General features: G+C 48.7%; 1 protein-coding gene across 10 annotated transcripts in view; it reads left to right on the top strand.

Moving 5' to 3' along the window:
- The window catches only part of LOC126539898 (glycoprotein-N-acetylgalactosamine 3-beta-galactosyltransferase 1-like), a 166,537-nt gene that overhangs the window by 122,048 nt on the left and 22,661 nt on the right, over positions 1 to 21,828 (top strand). For 6 of the 10 annotated variants that reach the window (XM_055075691.1, XM_055075695.1, XM_055075692.1 and 3 more), the window contains one exon: positions 15,313 to 15,424. The exons of the other annotated variants lie outside the window; for them this stretch is intronic. The gene's annotated coding sequence lies outside the window, so the exon portion shown is untranslated. The remainder of the gene's footprint in view (positions 1 to 15,312; positions 15,425 to 21,828) is intronic. 10 annotated transcript variants of the gene reach the window in all.

The following is a 21,828-nucleotide window of genomic DNA, read 5'->3' on the forward strand; positions in this document are numbered from 1 at the left end:
AAACCGTATGGGTTTCCTTTGTAGCAATTGTTACACTTGGGTAGATTTTCCGTTTAGTAACTACAGCGTGATATACGGTATGTTACTAGAGTGAAGTCATTAGAAGCAGCCTGGAAATTTTGAATTTGTTTGCTTTAAAAATTCGCAAATTTAGAGGCAACCGTAGTTGAAAATGTTAGTAGATTGCTCATTCCCCCTTAGCTTAGCCTTAGCCTTAGCTAAGTGTTGTTGCTCTCCACCCAATTACACGATACTTTAGTTACGATGAAAACAGTGCATTGTAAACAGTATATAGTGTCACGTTTTCCAGAAGAAACTGTTTATGAAGACAAAAGTTACTGGTTATCGGCGCTAGTTCCAATGCTATGGAATATGGGATCAGCATGGCCATCCCACGGCATAGGAAGGAAGGAAGGAAGGAAAAAGGAGAGAAGGAAAGGCAGGGAGGTTAACCAGTTTAGCTTAACCGGTTTGCTACCCTACACATGGGAGAGGGATGGGGGCGATGAAAGATGGGGAAGGGGAAGAGAGAGAGAGAGCACATAGCACAGCACACACACATCGTCCGTTAGAGTCCATCAATCTGGCATGGTACGTGATATCACTGTCACAGCCGCTTGTCCAATCCCGTCTGTTTCAAAAACCGAAGTAGTCCCTTCGTCGCCTTCACCTGCAATGTCTTCTGTCGGCGGCATGTGAAAATCGTGCCGAGGGACAATGGTCTAGTGTCAAGGTGCGTTAGAACGGATGCCAGGGACTGTCGCTGAACATTATATTCAGGACAGTCGCACAGAATGTGTTCCAGCGTCTCCTCGCAAAGACAGGCATTGCAGAGAGCGTTGTCGGCCATTCCAATGCGAAATGAGTACGATTTAGTGAAAGCCACCCCTAGCCATAAGCGATAAAGCAGAGTCGCCTCTCTTCAGCGGAGTCCAGTTGGCATATAGAGATGCATCAAAGAGTGCAGGTGGTATTGACGGTTGCTCTGGTTGGTCTGGCTGTTTGGTGTGCACCATACAGAGAGCGTGATCTCCTGTGTAAGCACTCGAAGTCTGCTAGCTGCGTCGGACCGTGAAAGCGGTATGGCCTCTTCTTGTGCGTCGTCAAGAGCTGCCGGAGCGGCATTATCGGCGTCTTCGTCTCCAGTGACGCCGCAGTGACTTGGCAGCCACTGAAACGTCACGTGGTGTCCTTTCTCCTGTGATGTATGGCGTTGGCATCTAATATCTAATACGAGCTATTCGAATGGCCCGCGACGCAGAGCTGATAGTACAGATTGTAGGGCTGCCTTTGAGTCGCTGAAGATTGACCGTTGTCGAGGTGGCTCCCGATTGACGAAACAAAGTGCAGCGCGAAGAGCAGCTAGTTCAGCAGATGTCGATGTTGTAGGGTGGTCAGTCCTAAAGCTGATGGTAATAGCTTTTGCTGGGACAACCACAGCACCGGACGAACACTGGATGTTTGTGGAACCATCAGTATAAATGTGTTCACTGTCCGCGTACCTCTCGTGCAGAAGAAGCAGAGACAGTTGTTTCAGCGCAGGCGACGACAGTTCAGACTTTTTCCCGATTCCTGGTACACTGAGATGGACTGTGGGGCTGATAAGACACCAAGGGGGTATCGATGGTTTAGATGCAGCGGTGAAGCCCGAGGGAAGTTAGTCGTTGTACTTGATGATAGTTTTAGAGAATGATGATTGGTGCTTGTCTGAAGGTAGTGTTGCAAGGTGGCGATAGGGGGCACGTGCAAAATGTCTGATGTGCGTTCTCAGGGCTTCCACCGTAATGTGAGTTTGCATTGGATGGTCCCGAGCAATCGCACGGCACGGCATGCCGAGTCCCACGGCATAGTTTCTGTATAAACAACCCACCCGATGTTCTAAGTTTATTTACAATATCTGTCTCACGACTGCTCCATTTCAGCCTTAACTGATACTGCCAGGATGATCCCTGACTTAGCGTGAAGCAGGGTGACTTTTGTTAGACTTTCAGTAAATACTAACCGATTTACTTCTGTCCAGGTAGATGGTTTATTTGGCACTTTGTTAGCTACCGGAACACGTGCATGCAGTTCACAAACGTGTTAAATTAACTTGCGTAATTCGCGTTTATGGATAGCGTTCCTGAAGTGTTGCAGTCTATATTAATAAATTCAGTACGGCATGATAATACGTAAAAGTCACTCAGCTTCAACGCTGCGCTGCGTGATCCAACCTAGCCTAATTTCTGAGGCAGCAAACTACAATTTAGCTAACGAAACGCTTTCCTACAATCTACAAATGTACCTAATGCGTATCGTTTGGTCCAATGCATTTAATAAATATTTTCTTTTCGTACACAGTAGAGGCTAATGACCGCAAATGGCCTAGCAAACCTGCCCCAGATTTCGGTCAAGCTGTACGGGAGAAAATTTAACGTTAAATTCTGCGGTTTGCGTGCCAGAAGAACAGCGATCGGATTATGAGAGAGGCCGTAATGGAGGGCTTCTAAATTATTTCGACCAGCTTGGGTCCTTTGAGGTGCACCCAGTGCACGGTGCAAGAGCGTTTTCGCAGCCCGTCCCCATGCGAATGCGGCAGCCAGGATCGAACCGGCGACCTGGTGCTCAGCAACGCAACGCCACAACCACTCGGCTAAAGACTGGTTTATGCATCCGAGCGCGGCGCTCATACTATTGCGAAAGAGCAGGGGACGACGGAAAGCGTGCCCGTGGCGTGTTGTTCGGTTCCATCGCAAGTTACCTTTCTTCATGTCCGGCCGGCTTCAACTTACCAATCACAGCTCCCATTTCGGGGGCTCCTTGGACTCTCAAAATATATGCCGTCATCAGCGCAGGAAGTGGTGTTTGCACTTCACGGCAGACAGTGGATTTTTCAGTCAACACGAGGTCGATAGCTCAAACTGCGCAGACAGCAGATTCACAGCCCCGGTTCAGGATTGTTACTTATACGGCCTGTCAGTCACAGAATGGGCAGATTGATTGAATATCACCGGAACGCTACAACGGCCTGTAAATTAGAGGCTACTGGAGCCGCGATCAGCCGCAAGACGGACACTGTCACGTTCTCTTACGATATATTTTCGAGCTATTCTATTATCTCTCCAGGCCTTCACAAGGACCAGCAGATCGTAACTGATTCGCTGCAGCCTCCAAGTTCAAGCAATAAAAGCGCAATGACGATTGCTTCTCGTCTTCTGCAATTCAATAAGAAGTGGCAGCGATTTTCTGGTATATGATTGAGCTTATCTTCCTGCTGTGTGACTTCACGCTTAGTCAGTCAGAAAGCGTTTTTTTTTTTATTCCTGCACGGTCGCCAATCGCAGTTCAGGGTGAAGGAAGTGGAAACACTCATCATTATATGCCGGAATTCCGGCGCTGCTTGCTACGTATCTGAATGAGCCTCAGCCATTGCTACGCCTAGCAGCCCTTGTTCGTCTGCCCTTGGTTATATTTGTTACTGCGAAGGACAAAGATCAGCTGCTGTTTGGTTAGCGTCATTATGTTTACATTTCGTTATTTTTTAACATACCGTATCCCATAAAGGGCTACTGCGGGAAGGAGTACAGAATACTAGCTGTTACGAAACTAACAAGTTTACAAATATATAGGTAGGTTTCAAGCAACAAAATCAGAAATGATAAAAGAATGCAGAAAATGTATTGCAGCTATACACTGGCATCAAGTACGGTGAAAAATTAGTTTGATGAAAACGAGGAAATGCCGCCAGATAATGAATTCCGGAAGTCAATTTAGTACGCAGGAACAAACGGCATTTATATATATGCGACTAATGGTGGTGCAAAAAGGAATCTCTGTTCTGACAGGGTCACTTGTCTTCGTCCTAACGAACGCAAGTCCCCTTGCATTGATTGGCTGATCGATGATATACCGATTCGTCGAGGGAATCCCAAGGAGCCACACGATAGCGAATGCATGTGGTGGGCATTTCGGTCAAGTGGAGTTGGTAAAGTGCAGCCATTGCTCGCTACAGGAGCGTTTTCGCATTCGTGATTCGAACCTGCAACTTCGTACTCACCGTCCGAACTTACTAGCCACTGAGACACCGCGCGCGACCGATTCCCACCCGTTCGTTTAAACTTACGAGGTTCGCGCGCCTTTTCTTTTAGCGGCGCTTCGCATTGTTTTTTTTTTTTTTGTTTTTCGTTTTTTGGCCGACTACGGCTTTTGGTTCCCCAGGTAGAGGCTGTGGTCTGCAGAATGCGTGTCGCGAGATAATCACGTCTTCGTACGAGCAGCGTGACAACCGCCGTTTTCTGAAGATTGTGCGAGCCAGTACAACGACAATTGTCTGTCGTCCCTCGTAGTATCGCTTCCCGTGATGCGCGCACTTCTCTTCTGGGACAGGCGGGCGTTGTGTACCTCGCGGAGGTATTTAACAGCTTCTCTTAAAATGTTTGTTTTAATAACAGCAATCGTAATAGTAATACTAATAAAGGATGGTGGTACAACTTTCTCTTCGAGCGAATGTCACTGTTCTCGTTACAACCTTTGCGATCAAGCGAAGCCGTAGCTGAATTCGAACCGTGCGATTGATTGGCAAGAGCTAGCGACGTGTTTATGCGCTGTTTCTGCTAGTTGCGGATTGTTTAAATGCGTGCATGTTGGCTTTTACCCGGACGCCAATCAACGTGCGCTCTCGCTGGGCTGCATGCGCGCACGGCGGATGCGTCTTTGTCGGGGCGCACGTGGCTTGCGCAGCTTCGCGCGTTTCCCACAGCAGCGCCGTTGGAGCGGAGTGCCGCAGCGGCGATCGGTGCCGCAGCTTCGAGCGTGCACGCGCGCATACGCGCCACGGCTCGAGCGCCAGTTTTTGTGAAAGCTGACGCTCACAAGTGGGAATGAATGATAATCGCAGCGCGGCATGCGCGGACTCGGCGTAGCGCGGTGCCTGCGCCAATAAGATCCACGAGTCTTGACGCGCTGTCGCGTCCCACGCGGCACATCCCGCCGACGGAAAGCGCTGTCTGACATTTCTGTTTGTGAGATAGCGCTTGTCTGACAAGCGCTGTCTTCTCTTCGCTTGTCACGGTAAGAGCTCAGCTTCCATGCAACAGCGTGCTAGCGGTTCCTCTTACTATTTTTTTTTTGAACACTAGTCGCCCCATTCACCAGTAATTTAGACGGGATAGAGTGGCAGAGCGGGCACCGTATTGACACGCGTATATATTGTTTAACCTTATTTCCGGGGACTGCTCTTTCACCCTCTGACTGTTAAAGTTATCGGTAGGCTGAAGGTGTGTCTGCGTGTATTGGAACATTCTCAGTTGTTGTCGCCGATTCCGTCCGTTGTGTATGTTGTGCTCAGATTATACATTGCGGAAGGCACCCAAACACCTGAGATTACACTGGAATTATCGACGCACAGTGTTTAAACAGCCGACGCGTCTAACGCGTGGATAGGAATTTCGCTGATGGCCGAGTGTGCTCGCCGCTATTGTTATGATTTGTGTGCCATTTGTTTTCTGGACACGAGTCCGCGCCGAGTAATAGTTGCAGACAGTCTTGCTACTGTCTGATTTTTTGCCCTCACCCAACGTGGAGGTGCTTCGTTGCGTATCTGAGAACCCCTGCAAGCCGTGAAGACAATGCCAAAGTCACTACAGACCAGCGAGCTAGTCGCAAGCTCCGACGATTGCTGCCGTAGTACGGACCCCTTCCCGAGAAGACTGCTACGAAGGCCATGGCCACGGCAACTCCGATGTCGTCTACGGCGATTGTGTTGCAGCAACGCAGTGGCCCACCGACCTTTCGCGGATCGTTGTTTGGAGACCCGGAAAGCTAGCTGCAAATATACGGAAGTCGGTATCCCTGTACTTGGATTTAGGTGCACGTTAAAGAACCCCAGGTGCTCAAAATTTCCGGAGTCCCCCACTACGGCGTGCCTCATAATCAGATCGTGGTTTTGGCACGCAAAACACCATAATTTAATTTTAAGTCAATATCCCACCTCACGCCAGCATCATCATTACAGTCCGCGCAGAAGCAACCGCTCATAAGCCATCGTCGGGAGCGACGCATACTTTCTGCTCGACTGAACAATCGGCGTCGCAAGGAGAAACGTACGCTTGCGCGGAGGAAAACCGCAGGCGATGGTGACAAACTTCAGCCAGTAATCGCTGCAAGAGTGGCACGAAGATCGAATACACAGATGAAATTACAGCTGTTAGCAATCAGTTTGTCCTCTAGGATTCTACCGAAGCTGTAACACAATAGTCAGTGTTCCTGAACCAGCTTCTGATGTTACTCTGAATCGGTGCAGGCATAAGCAATAACAGCTTAGAGTACTTCTGCAGCAATACAAAGACTGCTTCTCGTCGTCATTAAGCATTTATTTATTTTAATTTATTTTATTTACCCTCAGGACTCGGAGAAAGCGTCATGAAGGGGAGGGGCGTCAAGAATAACGTATGAACTTATGTCTGCGTCCTTTCCATGGAAATACGTCTTTAGTCAAGAAGGGAACATTTCCCCTTTATTTTCTTCTATAATGAACGACCCTCTCTTTGTTAGATAAATATAAACACGTTCTTGAACGAGTATACCTCACGATGAGTTGTTCTACATGTTACACGTTGCGGGCGCTGCGATGCTTGTTGTGCCTGCAGCCGCGTACCCGCTTTGAGGTGGCTGGCATTTGTAGCATTCATAAGGCAACCGCGCCCGACAGTGGTGAATGACGATCCAATAAGAAGGCGTTCTGCGAAAAGAATCGTTTTTGTCGCGCGTGCCAGCTGCGGACGCGACGCTTTTGGGAGCCGCCGTTCTGGGGAAGAGGGAATGTCGTGCACTGCGTAATTCAGCGACGCACTTTGTATGGACAAGTTTACCGCCTTTGCTGGCAGCGTGAAAGAGTGGCCACACGCTTTACGTGAACAATCAGAATGTGTGTGTGTGTGAAAGAGAGGGAGAGATTGTTGTAAGGGAAAGGCAGGGAGGTTAACCAGGCTGAGCCCGGTAGGTTACCCTGTACTGGGGAAGGGACAAAAGGGGATTGAAAGAGAAGCAAAAAATAGAAACTTTATTGCAATGGCAAAGATTTGAAGGAGGGGTGGTCGGAACCTCTCAGTCCAGGGCCCCACTGGCCTCTGCCGCCTGCCTGACATGGCTAATTAAGGACTTTTGTCCTGCCAGGTCGGAGCGGGCGAGCTGTGCCTCCCACTGCTTCATTGTGTTATTGGTATTTGCCCTATAAGGGTGCTTAGTGCACTCCCAGGTTATGTGTATTAGGGTAGGTATGCCACCGCACCAAGGACAGTTGGCCCTATAACGAGTGGGATACATGGCGTTTAGCAATTTTAAATGGGGGAATACCCCGGTCTGTATTTTACGCCAATCGGTGGCCTCTTCCCCGCCAAGTTGTGGGTGAGGTGGCGGGTATTTTCTGCGGACTCCGCGCTGATGAACAAGGATGTCTTTGGCATTTAAATTGGTGGAATTTTGTGAGGGATAGTGCAGGTGGTTGGGGTTAGAAGATGACGCCGTCGCTTGGTTAGTGAACCCTCGAGCTAACGCGTTAGCCTTTTCGTTCCCCTGTACCCCCGCGTGGCTCGAGCACCAGAGTAGGCGATGATGGTGGTTGAAGAATTTGGAGATTATTGCGAGGCTAGCCGCAGTCACGTGCCCCTTGAGAAACATGCGACATGTCTCCTGGGAGTCCGTGACCACTACCGAGTCCCTTTGCGAACGCTCCGCGTGAGCGAGTGCGATCGCCACTGCTAATATTTCAGCCGAGGTGGGGTATCCCGCCGTGGCCGACGCGGTAATTTGCTGTTGGCTGATCGCGTTCATGACTGCCAGGGCGTACCTCCTTTGGTAGCGCTGTCCGGTCGCCTCTGCATACATAGCTGCGTCCGTGGAGTACGTGTTGTACTTATGGTTATTAGAGTACGCTGATTGAATGTGTTGTGCGCGTGCTTTGCGCCTTTCTTTGTTGTACTCGGGATGCATATTCTTTGGAATTGGAGCTACTGTAATTTTGGATCTCATCGAAGGAGGGAGAGCTGCGGCCTGCTCTATGAGGTAAAGGGGGTATGCTGGAATATTGAGTCTAGCCAATATTGCCCTACCAGTTTTTGTGAAACCGAGGCGCTCCCTCTGTCGCATAAGGGTGGCCTGCCTCAGTTCGTTGAAAGTATTGTGCACTCCCAAAGCTAACATGCGCTCCGTTGAAGTAAATTTAGGCAGGCCCAGAGCAGCTTTGAAAGTGGTTCGGATTATTGTGTTAGCCTGCTTTTCCTCCTCCCTGTTCAGGATTTGGTACGGTAAGCCATACGTGATTTGACTAACCACTAAGCCCTGTACGAGCCTTAGGGTATCGTCTTCTCGCATTCCCACTTTTCGATATGTCACGCGACGTATCATTTGGGCTATGTTGTGGGCTGTGGATTTGAGGGTCTTGAGTGTCTGTACTGCTCTCCCGTCGCTTTGAAGCCATAAACCCAGCACTCGCGTCGTGGGTACCTCTCGTACTGATTGGCCCTCAACCACGATGTTAATCGATCCTCTGGATTTGTATCCTTTCGCGTGTATCCGGATGACCTCAGATTTTTCGGGTGCGCACTTCAGGCCATCCCATGTAGAAAACTTCTCCACCGCTAATACTGCGCTTTGGAACGTATATTCCTTATCCCCTAGTGAACCTCTCTTCGTCCACAGCGTGATGTCATTCGCGTAGAGCGTGTAACCTAGTTCGGGTATCCGATCCACATCGCGCGCGAGGTGACACATCGCCATGTTGAAGAGAAGAGGAGATAATATAGCTCCTTGAGGTGTTCCTTTGTTAGGCATTTTAAATAAATCCGAATTGATTTGGCCAATACTGATGCTCGCCTCGCGGTTGGAAAGAAGCGCTTTTAAGTAATTGTATGTGCACTCACCACAACCCGCGAGTTCGAGTTCCTCTATTATTGCGGCGTGAGAGACGTTGTCGAAGGCTCCTTTGAGGTCTAGTGCTAGGACTAGTTTCTCGTCGCCTTACGGTATATTAGTTAGAATTTCGTCTAAGTAGGAGGAACGCGTCCTGGCAAGATAAACCCGTGCGAAATCCCATTGTGGAGTCCGGAAACCAGCTCCGCTCTTCCAGGTATCGCTGCAACCTGCTATGGATAACCCTTTCATAGAGCTTACCCAGGCAGGTCGTCAGCGACACCGGCCGTAGTGTATCGATCGAGGGATTCTTTTTTGGTTTGGGGATCATGATTATTTTAGCCAATTTCCACTCTTGGGGCAAGTCTCCCTTGGCCCAGCACTCGCTATTGAAAATCTCTGTTATTTTCGCTAGGGCTATCGAATCCATGTTTCGAATCATTGCATTTGTGATCAAGTCTGGGCCCGGTGCCGAGTTTTTAACTGCGGATTGTGCCGCCTCATACACTTCCGCGTACGTTATTTCTTCGTCTAATTTAGGTTTCGCCTATCCCGCGTATTGTCTCTTCGCGTACGACCATCCCGTGGCAGGTGAGGGTCCTATGTACTTTTTCTGAAGAGCATGGACTAGACCTTGGTCTGTACCCTCGAAGTTGTCTGCTATATTTTGGAGGTTCTTGTTATTCTCAGTACACGTGCTCATCGGGTCTAACATGCTTCGTAGTATTCGCCACGTACTGGTCGTTCCCAGAGTTCCTGATAGGGTTCCACAGAGCGTCGCCCACTCGTTTTTAGCGAGCTCGTTGGCGTGGCCTTGGGCTTGCTCTGCCAAGAGAGCGATGCGTTGTCTCAGGTGTTTGTTTAGACGTTGTCTTTTCCACCTCTTGGCCAGTTTCCGGCTCTCTTCCCATAGGCTGACCAGGTGACAGTCTATCACCGGCACCTCCGCTGTACGCTCAATGGCTTTAGTGGTGTCCCCGTGTGCTCGTCGAAGGAATTCAGTCCATTCTCGCATGTTGGTCGGGGCTGTATCCGACTCCTCCAGCGCTCTCTGGAGTTCTCTATAACGAGGCCAGCAGTTAATTTAATCATTCCTATTGTTCTCCGTATGTTGGGCGTGGAGAGCGCTACTCAGATTATGTCGTGATCGCTTCCCATACTTTAAACGAAAATAAACCCACCTGGGAGTTTTTAACAGGTGATGTGCCCTAAAACCTCCCCTCCTCAAATATTTACTCCGTTGTATTGGAGCAAAACAGCGCCATACCCTCGTTTCACTCCGCTGCCTAGCTGCGGGAGTATTAAGGTGACATGACGCGATTTTACTACGCTTCAAAATCTTGTTCTCCCGTGAAACTCCGACAGGGAGTTTGAGAAAACTCCCCTCCGCTTAACAGGTTGGTCACGTGGCGCTTCCCATGAGGCTGTGCGCCTCGCCAGCGACCGGGCGCGTTCGGCGGAGCCGGCAGTGCTCACTGACGGTTTGTTTACATCTGTGAAGTGTGGTTCCGTGACAGCGTTTCGTCAATTCGTTTCCCGTATTTCCTTCCAGAAAGTGTTATAGGCTTGCCTGAAGCTTACTGTATCTCAGCTTCAAGTACGTTAGCTCTGATCACTTTGCTGACAATGATGAATGCACGAGCAACGTTTTCAAGTGCGGAAAAAGGCTTAGGTATACCTCGCAGCTGCTCACTGGCTCGTGATGTCGGCTCAGGTTCTGACTGTGCTTTCGTGCTGCGTTACCCTGGCTTGTGTTCTTCAGTTCGTGAAATGCGACTTTTATGTCCTTTTGGGTACATGCTGACAACGTCCGGTGTAATGTTTGAAAGAACCGCGCAGCAATGGCAACATTAGCCACTGTTCGAGCTACGACGTCCGTGCTAGTCGCACATGAATGGCGTAACCCAAGTTCGTTGCGCTGCTGTGTTGCCAGTGAAAAATACCGCAGTGCAAGCAATTGTTTTTATGTATCTGTTAACGGATATCCTCGCTCGAAGAAAAACGGTAGGACATAAATATGCGTACTGTAAACAAAGCGTCTTATTGAGCGATGTGAATTGAATTGTTATCGCGCATAAAGGTTTTGGTCTCGTCGTTGCTTCCGATATTGCATTAACATTATGCTCTATCACAGAAACTGATTTAGACACATGCCTGCTGGCTCCGAGTTTAAGGATTCACTCAACAGATCAGCGATGTAGCTTCTTTTCACAACCGAGAGAGATTGCTCGGACGCAGAGCAAGTAGTGCGGTGTGTAAAATGTATGACTGCGCATTTTTCGGTGTTACGTGGGCTGCTGCGGATCATGCTCACACGTAATAATTTCTTGCTACGCTACCACTATATCGCAAAAATTTAATTTTTCTGTGAAGCACACGCACTTACATTTTTCTTGCTTACTTTAACTAACGCACTACCGTTTGGCCGCGAACGCCGGCAGTGTGCGAAGTCGCTTCAGCACTCACAGAATAGCATGCTAATTTTCAAAATTACGCCATTAACTTTTTTTCTCTCACTATTCTGAATTAACAATTTTGTGTTGATTAGGGTATTCTGTTAATTTCAGAGAGGCAGATCTCGTATGAACGAGCATGTGAGTCGTAATTCTGAAGAAAGCACAGCTGTTCCCTAGGCGGTCTCGAGGCACACAATGTCGTGGCTATATATACTGGCAGCGTTGCTTCTTGAGTGTCGCGTGTATGCGGGATGTCTTTCAAATTTCTGCATTGAGCGTTTCTGAAATGTTTATGTGTGTCATAATATATGTGCTTTCATTGACTTGTTTCGTCGAATTTGACGCGGTCTCGAGTGCGTATTTCGAAATTTGACCAGCAGCCGCTGCATGTAAATATGTTCGCGCAAACAAACGCGATGCCTCTTTTTATACACCCGTTGCACCTCGAAAAAACTCCGTCCATTGCAAAGCAAAAAATAAAAAAAAGACAGAAAAAAAACTCCCATAACCCCACGCAAAAATTGCCGCTTGCACGGAGTAAAAATTCTACACCGATCATACGGAGCATAATAAACACCGACGGGGGGGTCGCTTGAGGACAAGCATTATACTCTAACTTGGGAGTTATTTCCATTTACAGTGCAGGTTTTCCTCAAAGGAAACCCATTGTGCTTCTCTGATGTTAATTGTAAAGGCACCGTCGGGCGCCGTGTCTCTGCTGACGCTGTTACCAGTGCGCGTCGGTTTGCCGATCTGATTGATTGCCCGTAAGCCCAAGGCCGTTGCGGTGCGCTCGAGTAGGAACCCATTGGGCGACGTTTTCGCGTATCCCCATAGTATGTGGGGTGCATTAAAGTCACCCACTATCACCGCCTTATCCCTGGTGCCCGCTAAATCTTTTGTTGCTGAGAGAATGTGGGGTAGGTCGTCCCCTTTGCTTTTGGGAGGACTGTACAGATTTGTGATTAGTGTGTGTGCCTTACTTCGTTTCTTTAGCATCACACTCATAACTATGGAATTAGCCTCTCCCTCAGCTTGCGGAAGTGTTAATAATTGAGCGTTTAGCGACTTGCTCACCAGCGTGGCGACCTTCGAATTTTGAGGATCGCTCAGAGTGTAGTATCCCTGCAGTTTGGCCGGCTTGGCCCCCACCTCCTGCAGACATATCACGTCCGGAGCGATTCAGGAGTTTTTGATAAACTGGTGGAACACTGCCGCTTTCCTGGAGAAGGAGCGGCAGTTCCATTGCCATATGTCTAATTGTTCTGTATTTTGTATTCGTTGTGATTTCTTAGCGTGATTAGCCATGTTGCCCACTCTTATTTTAAGCCCGTGACGTTTTCGTGTCCAAGCCGTCGGATTCTGTTACACAATGGCTTATTTTAGTTTTCGCCGAACCCGCTCTTATCCCAATTGCGCGTATTTTGGTGGGAACAGCCTTCGAGACTGCCTTAAGCTGTTCCGCCACGAATACCTTGTGTTTCTCGAAGTGGTTCGTGCATGGTCGTTGAAATTCCGTTAACCTAGTTTTCCGCGATCGTTGTCTGGATCTGCGCTGCCGTTATCTGCGCGTTGAGATTTGGGTTGTCGGAGACTGCGCGGAGGCGCAGTTTATATCTGCCGCCGCTTTCGTTTTGGCTATTTCTTCAGACTGACGCGGTGTTTCCAGCTGTTGTATTGTGCTATTGAAGCGCGCCTCTAACTCTGACATTTGTTTCTCAATTGATTGTCGTTGGTGTTCTCCTGAGAGCTGTTCTCTTAGCCGCACATTTTCCTTTTCCAATTTCTGAATACGTTTATCATTTTCACCATTATTCTGTTTTGGAGCAGTGGGAGAAACAACCCTCGCCCAGCTCACCTGCTGTTTTTTAGGCAGTGGTGAATTCGACAGCCGTGAAACCCTGGAGCTGGAGGGGTCCCTCGAGGGGGTATTGCTCTTCGCTCTGCTTCCGTGTGGAGATCTGGATCTAGATCGGTGCCGGTAGAAGTCCTCCTCTTCCGTCGACTCGAACTAGCGCCCCGGTGCCTTTTTGGTGTTCTGTCCCGAGCGCTCCCGCGATCGAGACGGGCGAGTCGTCTTCACGCGCTTGGCGCCCATCAGTTTGTTCGGGCACCGACGCGTCTCGTGCCCCGCAGCCCTGCACACGGCGCACTTCACTTCACATTCGTGTGTTTGTGGGGGTGGATTTTCGAGTCCGCAGCCACGGCATATGTTCTTGGGATTCGGACAAACGTCCGAGCGGTGGCCTTCTTGCATGCACTCCAGGCACTTTTGGATTGTTGGCCTGTACTCCGTACACCGCATCTCTACTCCCATGTAGTACACGCATTTGGGGCGCGTGCCTCCCGAGAAAGCAGTTCGCATTGTGAAGATTTATCTAAATGAAAAGGCATAGCAGAAGGCCCGAGATAAGGTGGTATCGTGTGGAATGTCCTAAGACGCACAATAAAAGTGGTTGCATACCACGCGAAAAGTGATTCGAGCCTGGGATGATTCAAGAGCTCAATTTTTTAAAATATAATCGCCGATTTAAAGTGACAGAAATTGGTGCTTGCTTGGCAGTACTGTTGACACGTTCGTACACGAGCCTTCGCAAACACGCACATAAACATTTGTGTGAGCGTCTGATATTTCTGCAGAAAATGCCAACGCAAGTCCGCTTTCCGATGTCAGCGACCGAATCGCAGCAATTTCTCCGAAACTTTCGCCAAGGAGACGCGACGGTGGCTTCCCGCATTCGGTCGAAGTGACCCACTTGCTTATCATTTCCTTTTTTTTTTGCAAGTGGCAGCTCTTTATGGCTTTCCATTATTTCTGCGATGATCATCGCGAAATGGCCAGCAGCGTTGTATGAACGGAAGTGTCTATTACCGTTGCTGGGGACGTCGGTCATTACTTAATGTTGAGTGTAAAGGCTCCGGCTTTCACCTTGTTGTCGTTTTGCTCATCGTCTTGAATGTCCGTCTCCCGCCTTCTGAAGTGACTAGCGGGAAAGTGGGCATGGGACACTAAATAGGCGGCAAGGACACGCGCAAACTTACAACTGGTGTTTATTTCAAAAAAGGTATGTATATATACTGTCGCGCACTTGATCATAATCAGTCACAATCGTGCACACGGTCATCACAAATAAAGAAGAGCGCACCATGGTCGCGCCAAGGCTTAAGGTGGTCTCCCACATACATTATATGTACATACGTGCCTTCTTGTAATAAACACCAGTTGGAAGTTTGCCCTTGTCCTTGTCGCCTTTTTAGTGTCCCCTGCCATGCACTCTTGCGCTAGTCACTTCAGCACGGAACAGCAACTAGCCACACCCCGCCTTCCCCGTGTTTTCCCTGGAGTGTAAAGTTACTAAGAGATAGCCAATGAAGCAGTTGTCCGCAGTTACGTTTTTTAGAAGAATGTTGAGTCGCGGAGTGCGATTGGCCGCCTCATGCTCCGTGACTCAAGGAGACTCACGAAACATAACTCCGTACTTGTCGAGAGTGCAATGTGCTTCCGTACAACGTTCTAACTCCTGCATGGACTTGGGACGTTCCTTTCTTGCTCGGATTAAGCCGGCGTGTCGATTACATAAATTGATCGCCTTCAATCTCTCCAGTCTCTATTTAGCAAACTAAATGTTCTCATTTTTCCGCAATGTTCAACTCTTTCGATATTATCTTCTAATAATTTTACACTGCTGTGTGCGTTTCTAAAAAGAAAGGGAAAAAAAGAAATATAACTTGTTTGCACGTGCGATCGATACAGTTTAGCAGGTGGGTTGTCGGCCGTCCAGTCTCGGCGGAGCGTTGCAGCCGCCAGTCGCTCTTGTTTCTGTCTTCCTCGATCGGCGGCGCGTACTGCGCTCGCTGCAACTGCCGCTGATTGAAGAGCGGCCGTCCGCGCTCTTTGGCAGATGTTGCGCGCGCCTGGCGACGAGCTTGATGAAACAGCGCGGATGCCTGTTGTGTCATGGCTGCGCAGGTTGAGCGGAGCTGCCCCCCGTAAGGCGTTCGCCGACTGGGCCGGACGAGTTATGGACGATCTGCCGGGCTGCTGCTCTCCGGGAGCGGAGCACGGGCTGCGACACTGACCCGTACGTATGTAACGCGTGCCGTCGGCGAGAATAGACAGGCAGCAGAGATAAGGTTTGGCGACAGCGAGGGCGAAAGATTCGGTATTGCTTGCATTCCTCTGTAGCTTCAGCTATTCTGTCCTGGTGAAGAGGAACAGAAATAAGGAACTGGATAATTAACGCGGAATGTGGGAGGTGATAGGCGGACCACATAGCGTACAGTTCTGCTCAAAGCCTAGCGTCTGAACAGCGGTCGTCGTCGCAAAAGATTGAGACCTGTACGGCCTGAAAACTATATTTATAATCTCGGTGCAACTATATCTGACAATACATTGGTCTGTCGAGAGGCGTTAAAGAATAACAGTTAGCGTCTGGGCAGTTTTGAACTTATTCCGAGCATTATGTTCAGATTCGGGCACGTGGCATGCCTCGCACTCTGGAGGCTCAATGCGTCGTATAAAGTGCGCATAACCACGCGTAAGCGTGAGCCACCAGTCTGAGCCAGTGCAGAATGCTAGTACTGATGCGTTGAATTTCGGGTGGTAAAACGAGACGGCAACTAAGGGTGACCTTATTAAAAAAGGACTGCCACGCATCATAACACTCTTATCCGATAATCCCTCGTGTTCAAAACATGCAAGCATATATATAACTGCTCGTATGCTCCTGTTAATCATAGATGCGCATTTCATTTTTTTTTTTTTTTTTTTGCCGCCAACCGAGTTTTGAAACGATAACAATTGCTTCCCTCCATCCGCCAGTGTCCATCGTTTCAAGCCGGTACTGGCTTGCGTCGCACAATCCACATTTGAGTCGCTTATTTCGAGAACTATAGCCGGGTGATAGATTGGTCTATTGATGCTACATCGTGGATTTTTATCTTCTTTCGTCATCATTATGTCAAGTGGCGGTATTCGAAACGCACATTACAGCTGCTGCCCGTCGTCTGTGAGGACACAATGGTCTCGATCAAACTAGTGTCGATGTTAAAGGAACCTGACAGCTGGAATATTGATACATGCGCTCATTTGTCCTTTGCTCGGGGACTGCATTTCACCCGATAACAACTTACAGTTATCGCTCGGCGCAAGACACGCCTGCATATGATTTGGAAATTGCTGGAATCTTATCGTTGATGCTATCTGTTGTGTAGGTTCTCGCCTTACCTTGTGTAATTGGGACTCGCAGACCAGACTTCAATGATCGCCCACTGAGCTCGCCGCTATCGTGCTTGACAGCTGCTTTTTCTTTTCTTTTTTCTGGGCGCAGGTTCGCCAATTGTATTACTCTCGTGAGTCACAGTTTCTGCTACTGTGTTCTGCACCGTCACTAAAACGTGACAATATGTTAAAAATGTACTTTAAGACATTCTGGAGTTTTACGTGCGAAAACCATGATACGATTATGAGGCACGCCGTAGTGAGGAGCTCCGATTTTGTTTTGACCACCTGTGGTTATTTAACGTGCATCCAATGCACGGTACATGGGTGTTTTTGTGTTTTTTTCACTTCGCCGCCATTGAAATGCGGCCGCCGCGGCCGGGATTCGATCCCGCAACCTGGGGCTTAGCAGCGCAACACCAAAGTCACTACGCCACCACGGCGGGCAAAATATACTTGCATAACAGTTCCGCATGTGGCCGACTTTATATACGGGATGCACTTTTACGCAATCGCTTCCGAGCTAATCTTGCAAAGGGTTCGAGACAATGTGCATTGTAATGTCAGAGGGTCTCTTGAGGACACGAGTTATATTTTTCTTGTAAAGGACTGGACGAGAAATAAAAGGAAATCGGCCGACTTTCACGCGGCGAACAGTGTCGTTATCAAGCGCGCAACGAGTATGTCTAGTACGCAGCTCATAATGTATGCGCAGTTCTATAGTTGTTTTCGGACATCCTCGAAACATATTATAATCTTCACATTTTCGGGTAAGAACTAAGTCCCTGATATGTGTATTAGACAGTGTAATCTAGGCTTACCGAAGCGCTGATGAGATGGAGACAACTATTATAAAGGGCTAAAGCTCGAACTAGTTAGACGCAGAATGACATAGGTTTTCTGCATTACTTACTGCCTGTAAAGGGGACTTTAATATTGCAAACCGTAGGCATTGTTTTCTTACCCTCTGTGGCGAGCTGACAAGTTCAGGGTTCCACAGGAAATTTGTTTTCCAGCGAGCACAGTGGCCGCAGTATGAAACATTGCCGTTTGGAAGATAATTCAGTAAATTATGGCAACAGATGGTTGGTGGTGCCATGTCGCAAATGTTTTTTTTTTCTCGATATAAGCCCTTGAAATTTGGCAGTTTTCTAGGACTGTGGCTTAAAAAAAGAACTGATAATGCAAAACAAAGAATAACTAAACGAATGCGCCGATGTATATCGTGGCAGGGACGCCAGCATAGCAAGCAAAATGAAATCACGATAACTGTGAAGTGTTATCAAATACTGATGTCAATCGGTAATCAATGCAGTACAACGTGCCACGTCATGTAAGTACGCTAGGCTGGAAGCCGGGTAAGGTGGCTGCCGAACGTGGGAGAAACGACAATAACATCGTCAAGATAACAAAGATAGGTTGTCCATTTGTAGCCTCGCAAAAGAGGGTCCATCATACGTTCAAATGTCGCAGGGGCATTGCATAGGCCAAAGGGCATCACTTTGAACTGATATAAACCATCAGGCATGATGAAGGCCTTCTTCTCGCGGTCCATTTCATCAACTGAAATCTGCCAGTAGCCGGATCGAAAATCTATGGACGAGAAATATTTAGACGGGACGACAGGTGGAGCCCAAGGGCTGCCTGGTGGTTCGATAACCCCTTTTTTGAGCATTTTCTCCACTTCTGATTCGATGACTCTACGTTCAGCATGCGATACACGATAGGGACGTCGACGAATATGATTCGTGTCTCCAGAGTTTATACGGTGGTGAACAACAGATGTTTGGCGTAGAGGCCTGGTCGCCGAAATCAAAGATGTCACTGTACGATTCGAGCAGGAGACGTATGTCCGTGGCCTGTCCAGAGTCAGGTGCAATCATTTTCACGAAGTCATCCGTTAAGGAACCAGAGCTGTGAGCTGCAATTGGCGCTAATAAACCGCAATCGGCATTCAGACTCTCCATGTCAAATTCGCAAGTACTAGAAACGCTGGCCAAGAACATTCCGGCCGCAAGCACTTGAAGGCATAGGCTGAAATGCAGAAGCGGAAGAACGACGTCATTATCATTAAAGTGACCAATGCATGCGGAAGAACCGGCCTTGTTCGCCAGGCTAAACCCGCCTGTTGCTACAATCCACCACCACCACCACCACCACCACCACCACCAGCAACGTTCCGGTTCAAAAACACGTCGACGATGGGGCGAAGCACATATTCACCGTCAGGAACCTGTGGCTGTGCGGTCAAAGTGACGTTAGTCACAGCCTCGGGTGACAGACGCACATCTTGAAGCGAACACAGGTGCGGTGGAGCGGTGCTAGGAGCATCGGCGACTTGAGGCAGTTCCAACTGAAGAACGCCTCTTGCGCAGTCGGTGAAAGCGGAATGATGGGATAAAAAGTCCAATCCAAGGATAACGTCGTTAGGGAACTTGTCGATCACAGTTAAAAGAACAAAAGTAGGGCGGCCGGCTATAATTAAACGCGCAGTACGCATTCCAGGAACAACCACCACGCCGCCTTCGGCCACACGAAGCACTCGGGCAGCTGCTGGGGTGAGGACCTTCTTTAAACGTCTGCGTAGGCTAGCACTCATCACAGAGACGTGAGCTCCAGTGTCGACGAGTGCTTGGACAGGTACGCCGTCTATTTTAACATCAATTACACTTCTCTTTGTAGGCACAGACACAGTAGTAAACAATGCAGCACCACCTCCGAGGGCTGCATTTCTTAGTTTTCCGAAAGGGTGCGGTCGAAAGCCACAGGGGACGAAAGACGACGTGTTTGCGATGAACGAGACTGGTGTCCGCGCGGCGATGGTGCGCGACTGTACCATGTGTTCCTAGCAGAGTTGTCGGCGCTGTTAGACTCGGCGGTGGGCGAAACATTGCGGGCATTTCCATCAAAACGGCTCAGGTTGGTCGGCGTGCGAGATGTTGAGGCCCACGAGTTGCGGCAGTATCGGGCGACGTGACCAATGCGGCGACAGGTGAAACATATCGGCTGGTCGTCCGCAGTTCTCCACTCAGTCGGGTTGCGATAACGCGGAGAGAAGCGTCGGGGTGGAGTGAAAATAGTAGAAGGGCGTTCGTTAGCTCTGCGATTGGCGACAGCACAGACAGAACGTAGACTAATGTCCAATGTTTTCAAGTTCCTGGCGAACGATGGCTTGTACAGTACGAGGGGAACTGAAAAAGCGATAACATCAGGGCTACGCGGACAGAAAGCTGCGGGCGCCATCGCATCCAGTTCACGTCGAACGATTCGTACCACGTCCTCTGATGGCGACGCATGGTGCTGTGCGGGTTGATCTTCACACGCCGACGTTGCGGCAGTATGGGGAAGTCTGGCGAATAGTTGCAAGACGCGTCGGCTTTTGGCCTGCTCGAGTTGTCAGCACTCTTTAATGATTGCATCAACTGTAGAGCAGCTTTTGCACATTAATAGATTAAAGGCGTTGCCAGCAATTCTCTTGAGCACATGCCCTACCTTCTCAGCTTCTGTCATGTCGTGATCGGCTTTACGACAAAGTGCGAGCACGTCCTGGATGTACGAGACATAGTACTCCGTGGGGGATTGGGCACGGGAGGCCAGTTTCTGCTTTGCGGCAATTTTACAGCCGGCTGGTCTGCATAAAGAACTCTGTTAACTTCTCTTTGCATTGGTCCCAGCTGGTTAGTTCCTCTTCATGGTTTTCATACCACACCTTTGTCGTGCCTTTTAGGTAGAACAACACGTTAGCTAGCATAAGCGTAGGGTCCCATCTGCTGATTCCACTCACGCGTTCGTACATAGCCACCCACTCTTCAATGTCGGCGCCATCGGTCCCGCAGAAAGTTCCAGGATCCTTGGGTTGCACAACCACAACCAAAGGGGACAGTGACGTAGCTGGCGACGGTGACTTTGGAGGCGGCAACGACGTTCATCCCGCTTGCTCACCATCATTCATGGTGAGGACGGTGATGCGACGTTCACTGCGGAGCTCCGTTTCCAGCCATGGTACCCTGCACCTCCACCAATATGTTACGGGGATGCTGGGAATATTGACAGACTGTATTTACAATATATATACATGCAGAGTCAATGTGGTCAAGATGGCTGACCAGCAACAACACGCAGCAGCCAGCGTCTCGCGATCTTCTTCTTCCGTTCTCTTCTTTTGTCCTTCCATAACAGTATAATCATTCCTTCGCCTATTTATTGTTACAAGGAACAACGCAAACGTACCAATACTGACGCACGGGTACGCGTAACAAGAAAATGAAGGCAAGGAAAACTGTCAGAGAAGGCAAGTAATGAAAGAACGAAAAGATGCAGGTTCAAACGCACAAACCAAAAGTCCTGAACATTCAGACATAATAGAAACGAAAAAATCACTATGAATGTAAGAGAACAGTTTGCATGATTGCCTTAACAGCGCAAGAAGGACGACGACAGATGGGAGAACTACTGGACAAGCGCTACATACAAACTTGCCCAAATTTCAATTCTTGTAAGAGAACAATTATGAAAATGAACAGTTGACATTCAGAAAAACAGAAGGCAAATACAGCGCAAAAATATAGCCAGAAAGACGTGAAATCTGCGAAAGTAACGAGGACAGAATAATGCAAAAAGTTTAGAATAAAATAATGATGGTGACATAAAGATTACCGCTATCACTGAAGTAAATACATATTTTTCGATAAGTGTACCGTTACGCGTTGGCTATGGCAGGCGGGAACGTGGAATGGACTATGCTTCTTGGGGATCTTATGTGGCATTCGAAGCACGATGCAATTGGGTAGTTCGTAGCAGGCCGCGACACCATAAGGGATATACCGTGAATAGAAACAGGTCACCGCGATTACGTCCACAGAAAAGTGATGCGCTAGCGTAAGTAGAAGTGCTTTACACTTTCTACTGTTATAAAGCTTGGATTTTGTATGCTCGGAAATGGTTTTTAATTCGTCCTGGGGTGTCACTGTTAGATATAGTGGTGGCATTCGCCGACACGTTTAAGGCAACCGCCTTCACTGCCTCCTTTTCCCAACCGCCACATAATGGAACGACCTCCCCCCCCTCATCGCTACTACTACTTGTCCATCTTTATGTAGAACTTGTAAAAGACCAATTTGTTGAATGATTATTTCTCACGATATTTTTTGCTGTTTTACAAAAACCCACCCCTCATTTAATGCCTCTACGGGGGACATTTGAGATATTAAACTGAACTGAGGAAGGAAAATGGTTGTGCGCAACTTGACGGGAGTTGTTGGAGAA

The sequence above is a fragment of the Dermacentor andersoni genome, chromosome 2, assembly GCF_023375885.2.
Source record: "Dermacentor andersoni chromosome 2, qqDerAnde1_hic_scaffold, whole genome shotgun sequence".
Taxonomy (NCBI): Eukaryota; Metazoa; Arthropoda; class Arachnida; order Ixodida; family Ixodidae; genus Dermacentor; species Dermacentor andersoni.